Source organism: Magallana gigas, chromosome 2, assembly GCF_963853765.1.
Source record: "Magallana gigas chromosome 2, xbMagGiga1.1, whole genome shotgun sequence".
Lineage (NCBI taxonomy): Eukaryota > Metazoa > Mollusca > Bivalvia > Ostreida > Ostreidae > Magallana > Magallana gigas.
This window is the reverse complement of record NC_088854.1, coordinates 24,270,763-24,279,127: the sequence shown is the minus strand read 5'-3', so window position 1 is coordinate 24,279,127 and position 8,365 is coordinate 24,270,763. Positions and strand designations below refer to the sequence as shown.

At 30.7% G+C, this 8,365-nt stretch overlaps 1 long non-coding RNA gene and 1 other non-coding gene across 2 annotated transcripts; both read left to right on the top strand.

Moving 5' to 3' along the window:
• Positions 1–2,440: 2,440 nt before the first annotated feature.
• On the top strand, positions 2,441–3,095 carry LOC105321245 (uncharacterized). The gene is made up of 3 exons (XR_010710186.1): positions 2,441–2,600; positions 2,741–2,866; positions 2,977–3,095. It is a non-coding gene; the product is annotated as an uncharacterized protein (transcript).
• Positions 3,096–7,454: 4,359 nt separating this feature from the next.
• On the top strand, positions 7,455–8,101 carry LOC136272225 (uncharacterized). The gene is made up of 3 exons (XR_010710187.1): positions 7,455–7,554; positions 7,738–7,863; positions 7,969–8,101. It is a non-coding gene; the product is annotated as an uncharacterized lncRNA (long non-coding RNA).
• Positions 8,102–8,365: the final 264 nt, after the last annotated feature.

The following is an 8,365-nucleotide window of genomic DNA, read 5'->3' as shown; positions in this document are numbered from 1 at the left end:
ACATTCGAGAATAAGAATATAAGCATTTCTTGAACTGGCTTGTTTCTGTCCGCAACGGGCCAAAAATGTTGCCAAAAGGTGCGAAAGCAATAAATATTAAGTCTTACATGTCATTTTGTTTAAAAGTATGCATGCAAGAACAGGATAAAGTCTTTTTAATTATTTAGAACAGCTGTCGAACTGCACAGCAACAGACATATTTTGAAAATTTAAAAATCTGAAAAAATATGAACGGGGTTCGTTGGGATCCTAAATTATTTATCAGATATACCGATGGACAAATGAATCTTAAAAAAATGTTCTTTATTTTCTTGGAATACACATTAAGAGACTGTATAGAAATATTGCATAAACATGAAATTTGAGACTTCAATAAATAATGTCACCAATCAGAATCCTTAAAATCGGGTTCAATTGACCATTGAATTTCTCTTCACCCATGATTTGGTTTATATTCTATTAATGGTCGTTTATCTGACCACGTTTTATTTTCGAATACTCCTTTGAGAAACTGATATATATAACCCCTACTAGAGACACTGTATGAAAGTATGACTTGTAAGTCACCATCCAAAAAGGCTGTAATTAGGGCTACATTAAAGCATGTGTCAGACTAGGTAAAGACTCGAAAGACATTTTCAAAGAACTGTGTGATGTATATAGAAACAAGTGTATGTCACTGAGATAAGTGTACAGGTGGGTCAGCAAATAAAAAAATATGGCCATCATGAGATGATTTTTGAAAAAAATGTTGATGATTTGCCCCATCTTCCCTATTTACTCGACTTGTCTTCCAGTGATTTCTTCTTCTTTTTTTCAGAATTTAGAAAAGCACTTGTCCGGAAAAAGATATGCTTCAAGGAATGCTTTTGGTTCTGTCATTTATTGGTATATAAATAACATTCCCAAAAACATTATATGAATGTATTCAAAGCTTGGATAAATCGGTTGAAATTATGTGTGTCTGTTAAAGGAGAGCATTTTTAGGTCACCATAAAATAGAAATTACAAAAATATCTTACTAAGTAATTTTTGTAAAAACGATGACTTTATTTATTGAACGCCCCATCATACAAAAATAGTTGATATTGACAGTTACTTTTACGTATATACCGGTAAATGTATCACATTACTGACATGCATGGCTTGTTTTAACTTCTTATCAATGCATCATATTTATTGCAAAAACACACACTTTGTAAGTTAGTATTGTAGACAAGTAAATACTGTACTTTCTTTGTAACTAGTTTTGTTGCTGTGTTTATAGCCCGTTTTATTGCTGATAATGTTAAAAACCGAATTTTAGTACCATTGTACCTATACAAAGGAATGGTTATCATGAACATGTCTTTCACATATTTGTATTTAACTTTCTTTTGCAGTGTATTTTAATTTGAATATTTTAAATCTTCAAACGATCGTTTTACTGTTATACTATGAGAGGAAAGAGTGCCTATTCTTTTAATAAACGAGAAACTTCGCTTCAAATAAAAATTTGAAAGAAAATGATAGCTGACATTTTTGTACTTGCAGAAGTAGATAACTGTTATCAATAGAAAAGTCGTATATTGACCTGGAATAAGGTCCAGGGGTCAAATGGAGAGGATGTGTGTAGTAGTAGATGATCTATTTCATTGTTAATTTTGTCGACAATTTCAAATACCCATTGGCCAATATAACATTTTATAGAATTTAAGTCCTACATGATACTTTTCCTGGATTCATCTTAAATCCTTTCAATCTAATTTTTGTGGAGATTATTGCTGTTCAAGCTGATCCATAAAATGAAATGATTATTGAAGTTATCTCATAATATTTTTAGTGTAAGGTTTACTGGCCACGATTTAACGAATCGGTAAAAAGCGACGAAAACAGATCCCCAGAACATAAATGACTTGAGATTTATCGTGATAGATTATAAGATATACTATTAACTACATGTTAACAAAATTTTATCGAAAGTTTAAAGAAGGTAACATGTTAGTTATATTCAAACATAAAAACTGTAATTCATATATATACTAAAAATGAAAAAAAAAATTGTTCAGAATGGTTCTGAAATTCATATTTTAGTATAAATTCCCGATTAAACCATATACGCTTTGTTAAAAGGTACATTCTTATTATCACAAATTATTTTTGAGATTTCAGGGCATCCTATTGTCATACTTATAAGTTGCAAAAGCATATATTAAGATTTCGTCACATTAATTAAGTAGGGAATATTTATACATTAATGTACTAAAAATGGAAATGTCAGTATTACTTTTTTTCACGAGATTTTATTTTGTTTGACAATACCAAATAAAACAAATTTTCAGCCATGTATCTTAATGGACAACATATTACACTATAACATTGGATTAACCAATTCCACCATTTTTTACCATACAAATTCTAGTGCTAGTTGTACATGTCCTAGAGTCATGTTATCAGAACGTGCCTATTACAGACTTATCATATGCAGGGGCAAACAATACTGAACACGTGATATCCTTCATATAAAAGACAGCGATTTCACCAAAACACTTAACTTGTCTGCAAGAAACCAACCTACATCATGAAATCCTTCTTTGTTCTCGCTGTTGTTATTGTAGCAGGTATGTTAGGTTAATAATCTTCTCTAAAAATATTACATTAATGTATCTTTACATGGTTTTTAAAATCTTTACTGTTGTTTCTGCTGAGATAAACTAGCATCTGTCAAATTGAATACATCTCAGTGTCTTTGTTGTTGAAGTTGCTGCTGAGAACTGCAGAGAAACCAGAGACTGTCATTCCAGCATAACAACGTGTGCCTCAGGATCAGAGCTTCACTGTGTCAACCACCAGTGCACGTGCACAACTGCCGGATCTGGCTCTGGGAGTAAGTCATAACTATTTAGTTTGGATATGAATGGAAACTGTACTAACTCTCGGTATCTTCATCAATTTAGAATGAAAACTTAACATGCATTACTCATTCGTGGATTGCAGGCTGTACCAGCGCCGATCAATGCACCGGTAGATGTGACCAAGGACGTCAACACCACTGTATCGACGGCCGTTGCCGATGTACTCACTTTTAGAATAATAAAGCTCATTTAGATATTTGAGTCTTTTGTAAGTTGAGTTCTTTGAATTGCAATCATTTGCTAATTGAATGTAGTTTTTGAAAGGTTTGGATAGATAATATATTATTTTATCGGATATAACATTCATGATATTCTATGTATATCTTGCATAAAAAGTTCTAGGAAATAAAAAATATAAATCACTATATAACAGCAAATATGAACGTACTTGTAACAAATAGAATAAGAACAGGAATGCAATTTTGAGACGAATGGACAAAAGAATGTTTTAATTTTCATTTGCTCTGGATACTGACAAATCTGAATTTCACAAACACGTGTCGCTTTTTTAAATACATTAATGAAGGACAACTGATTTGAGTGACCAATGTAAATAGCTGTCGTCATCACTCTGTCACATCAACCATCCCAAAAAAAACATATCTTCAATGTAATGTAAGTTAAAAACTTTCATTGTATTGTACAAACAGTTTAGATATTTTTTTAAAGTAATATGTATTCCTACGCTAGAGTTCAATGTAGTCCCGTTTGAACAAGACAAGAGTTCAATCTTGCCTGGATCCATACAAGTTTTCAGAAATGTTTCGATACTTCTTGCTATGCAAAATCACATGTCGTTGATTTTGAATAAATGATAATCGATAAACTCAACTCCCGTCAGTACTTCAGTCCTTTGATTAAATTTGTTCCCCGTTCCATCCTTAATACGCTCTTTATAAAAGGTTAAATTCAGTCCAACAACTCAAGGAAATTCAATTCGATGGACGCGTATAAAAGCCACGTTGCAAAGTTTGTTTCTTTAAAACTTCAACTTTAAAGTTGGAAGTTTATGTGAAACTAACAATTTTAAAGTTGAAATTTTCAACTTTAATCGTGGTTTTAAATTTTAATTAAAGAACCTTAAACGTTAATGTTGGAATTTTCAATGTCAAAATGTCATTACCATTTTTAAAGTTGTAATTTCCAACTCCCAACTTTGAATTTTATCATTCTCTTGTAAATTCTACGGTAAAAAAGCATACATAAAATAAATAAATATCAAAAGCAAACTTCGCTGGATTTTAAGTTATATCTGTCTGAACTAAAAGTTTCAAATGAAGAAAATAAAGCCGTATTAATGTAATCTGTATCAGATATCAAATATCGAAATAACTTTGAGTTAAATCACATAATATTTACAAGTAAAATGCGTGTATTTCTTAACCTAATATCACCTTTGTTTACTTTTGAAAGAGGCTTGTCAATTTCCAACATAGATTAAAATTTCAGACTGCGATACAATGTACTCTCTCTGTGTTTTTCTTATAACAACTTTCCAAACAACGAGTATTTTCGTTTCTCTGCCCTTGATTGAACATATGATTGATATCAATATGTATGAGAGGTGGGGATGACATTATCAAAATAGAACTGAAATTAGACTAGCGTGAATAATAATGCCATGTATTGAAAAATATGTGATCACTCTTTCACCATAGCTCTTTCTATGCTATACGGCACAAGTATACTACTTTCTACGGTTTCAACAATAAGTATGTATACAGAAGACTTTAAATCAGTGGCTGACAACTTATCGCCTTTGTAAACATTGTCCAAATTAGCACATCACATGGTAACTTACACGTCCAGTGATTGATTTTCGTATTCACACAGTTACCTGAGGTGAGAAATCACGTGGTGAATTATAATATTCAACATGTATCAATCCTTGGTTACTACAGAGAAAGCAAAAGTAAAACGAAGTAGTTTTTTCTCATTTAAATGCTTGTTTGTCTAATTAATCTTCCTTTGACATAATTAAGATAATTCTAATATACAACTACTGTTAAAATGAGAACAAAAGACAAACGTGCGCTGACTATGTAACAGATCAGTATAAAATGGGCGTCCTCATTATCGTATGGAGATTCAAGAAATCGTTATGATCCCCGCCTATGAAAACAGATTCGTACACGTACTTGGTAAAAGCATACTTTTATTTAAAGGGGGATGTTTGGCCATCTTCTACATTTGAGGATTAGAATGTAAACATTTCTTGAACTGGTCTCTCTTTGTTCAAAACAGACCAAAACTATTGCGAACAGATAAAAAAGCGATAAATATTGTTTTCTAAGCAAATTACCCACACAAGAACAGAACAATGCATTTTAGTCACGTAAAACTGCGCAGTTGCAGACTCAAATTCAAGATTAAAAAATCTATGAAAAAAATTAAAAGGAGCTCAGTGTTGTCCACTCTACAACCGTTTGTTGAGGAAAGGGTCTAGGCTTGCTTATTTAGGTTGCAACGTTGTCTCAAATAAAGTAGGGTATCCTATTTTGAAAATGAGTCATAGAAACTGTCAATTCTCGCGACATATTTTTGTGGATGAATATGGAGGCACGTTGAAATTATATTTTCAATGAAAATTATGTGTATATTTTTTATTTAAGACAATCACCTTTTTCGACCCCTACCCCGTTAAACTATTTAAATTTACACTTATAGAACTTTTAAAAAGAACTTGGGTGATGTATTGCAAGTTCAAAACAGATAGTTTGAAATTAACATTTATTTTTTAAAGAAAGTATAATCTCAATATGTCTTCATAAACACAGAAATTCTAAGTATAGACTGAATCTTTCTTGTTCTAAAAATAGATCCCATGCCGACTGATAAATTCAGGGTACCCTTTTTTGAGGCAAAGTTTCAACAATAATGTCCAATATTCAAACTTTTCTCAACAAATGGTTGTAGAGTAGACACTATTGAAACCTTTTCATATTTTTCAGATATCAGATCTTCAAAATAAGTCTGCAGCTGCGCAGTTCGACAGCTCTTCTGATTGATTGTTCTGTTCTTGTATGCATAATTTGCATTAAAAATTAACATGTAGAACCTTATATTTATTGGTTTTTTTTATCTTTTGGCAGCAGTTTTGGTCAGCTTCATACAAAAACAAGCCAGTTCAAGATTTTTTTTTTCATTCGTATCTACAAATGTACAATATGGCCACATACACCCCCTTCTGCAATTTAAAGAAAAATGCTTGTTTTAAACGTTTATTTTCTCGCAAATATCGTTTGTCCTTAGGTGTAGTCATCCTTTGATATTGAAATATAATGAGAATGGACATATACGTATTACTCCCTAGAAAATTTAGGTATAATTTTAATTTTTGAACTTACATTGTAATTTGAGTATGCTGAATTTAAAACTATCCGCTGGCGATCGTAGAAATGACGTAAATTTTGTTAAACAGGCAATTCAAAATGGAGTTTAAAAAATTGCAGAAGTATCTTATATTTACATTTTTGTTTACCTTAATTCTAAGTTGATTTACGGAAGACAAAAGAAAAAAGTACAGTTCAAGTTATAAAATAGAAAAGCGGATAAGAGAGTGTTTAGATTATCATAAGTAATTAATTTTGATGTTCCTTTTGTTATTAAGAAATACTCATCTCACCATGTGCTCAAATTAACAAATTAATTATTACCGGTATAATTTTATATTATAAAATAACTATATGAGATCAGTAATCATTTTATTAATTAATGCTTTTGAATATTTTTTTCTGCATTGTTGGTCATACATATATTATGAGGAAAAGGTAAGATAAGCCAACAAAATATAAAATCATAAAACATTATTACAATATCAATTCATTTCATTTGTAAGTGTGTTTGATAATAATATTTACAGTAAGCTAAACTCATATATCAACTTCAAATCAATTTTAATTTAATATATATATATATATATATATATATATATATATATATATATATATATATATATATATATATATATATATATATATATATATTGTAGAAGCTGCCATATTGTTTGAATTGCTTATGTTGGGTTCAATGTGCATGCATGAACTATATCTAATGTGCATGTACTATATATCCGCCGGATACCTATTTGATATTCGAGTAATTATAATAAAATTATAAAGTTTTGCATATTAGATTAAACGGCAATGATAATACGCAAAAAAGAACCAAAGTCTACCTTGTTTTGTATATACATGTATATGTGAGGGCAAATATCTGATTATGATAAATAAGTGACAAACTTAGTTTTAGCTGTGTAGATGTGTACCATAGGTTGAAGAATGTTTTAGTGAAAGCCAAAATTTTTTTTACAGTTTTGCATTAGCATTTTTCATATTATTTCGACAACAAAGTAGAACTGAAATAGCTGTCATAAGGGTAAAAACAGTTATATACTAATGCCAATAAACAATTGTAATTTACTTTCACGTAATTTCTAGTATAATTAGTTGTACATGTTTTACAGTCATGTTAAACGTTAAGATCGTGACCATGACTCACATATTACATTACATGTATTTGCATGGGCAATTAATGTTAAACACGTGATATCTTTTGTATAAAAGCCAGCGGTCGATGTCAAAGAATTACTCTTTCCGTCTGCAAGACATAATACTCACCATGAAAACATTTGTTGTTCTTGCTGTTATTATTGTAGCCGGTAAGTTAATTTCAAAACTTTTTTTCAATCAAAAGTTTTGTGATTTTGAAGCAAAATATTTTTTTAAGTTTAGGAACAAAATCTTGAAAAATTATCTGCTTATCAAGTGATCAAAGTTCATTTAAAGTGATTACTTGATATATATTTGCAAAGAATTATCTATAATTTTTGTTGTTGTTGAAGTTGCTGCTGAGACCTGCAGAGACACCAGAGACTGTAGTTCCAGCGTTACATCATGTGCCTCAGGATCAGAGCTTCACTGTGTCAACCGTCAATGCACATGCACAACTGCCGGTTCCGGTTCCGGAGGTTAGTTTTCAATTTATTAGAATACCTTTACTTTATTTTAAAAATTCTCAACTTTTTATATTTACCTTTAAAAAGGACTTTTACCCCATTACACATAAATTGCAGGCTGTACCAGCGTTGATCAATGCACCGATAGATGTGACCACGGACGTCAACACCACTGTATCGACGGTCAATGTAGATGTACCCACTTTTAATTTAAATTCATAAACCTCAATAAAACATATATCTAAAATTAGGTGCTTTTTTATAAATTGTTTTTATATGCGTCATTTTTAACTTGAGCATGACCAATCATATTCTAGGACAATTGGTTTCCATACGAATAACCATCAATTTTATTTTTACTAAAATACGAGTAAATAAGGGCTTGATGATAAAATTGTTTACGAAGCATGAGAAATGATATCATGTAATTGCATTTGATGCTGTCATGTTTCATAGAATCATCTGAGATGGTATTTTATCAATTAGTTTATTGTGATCAGATATCAAAGTACAC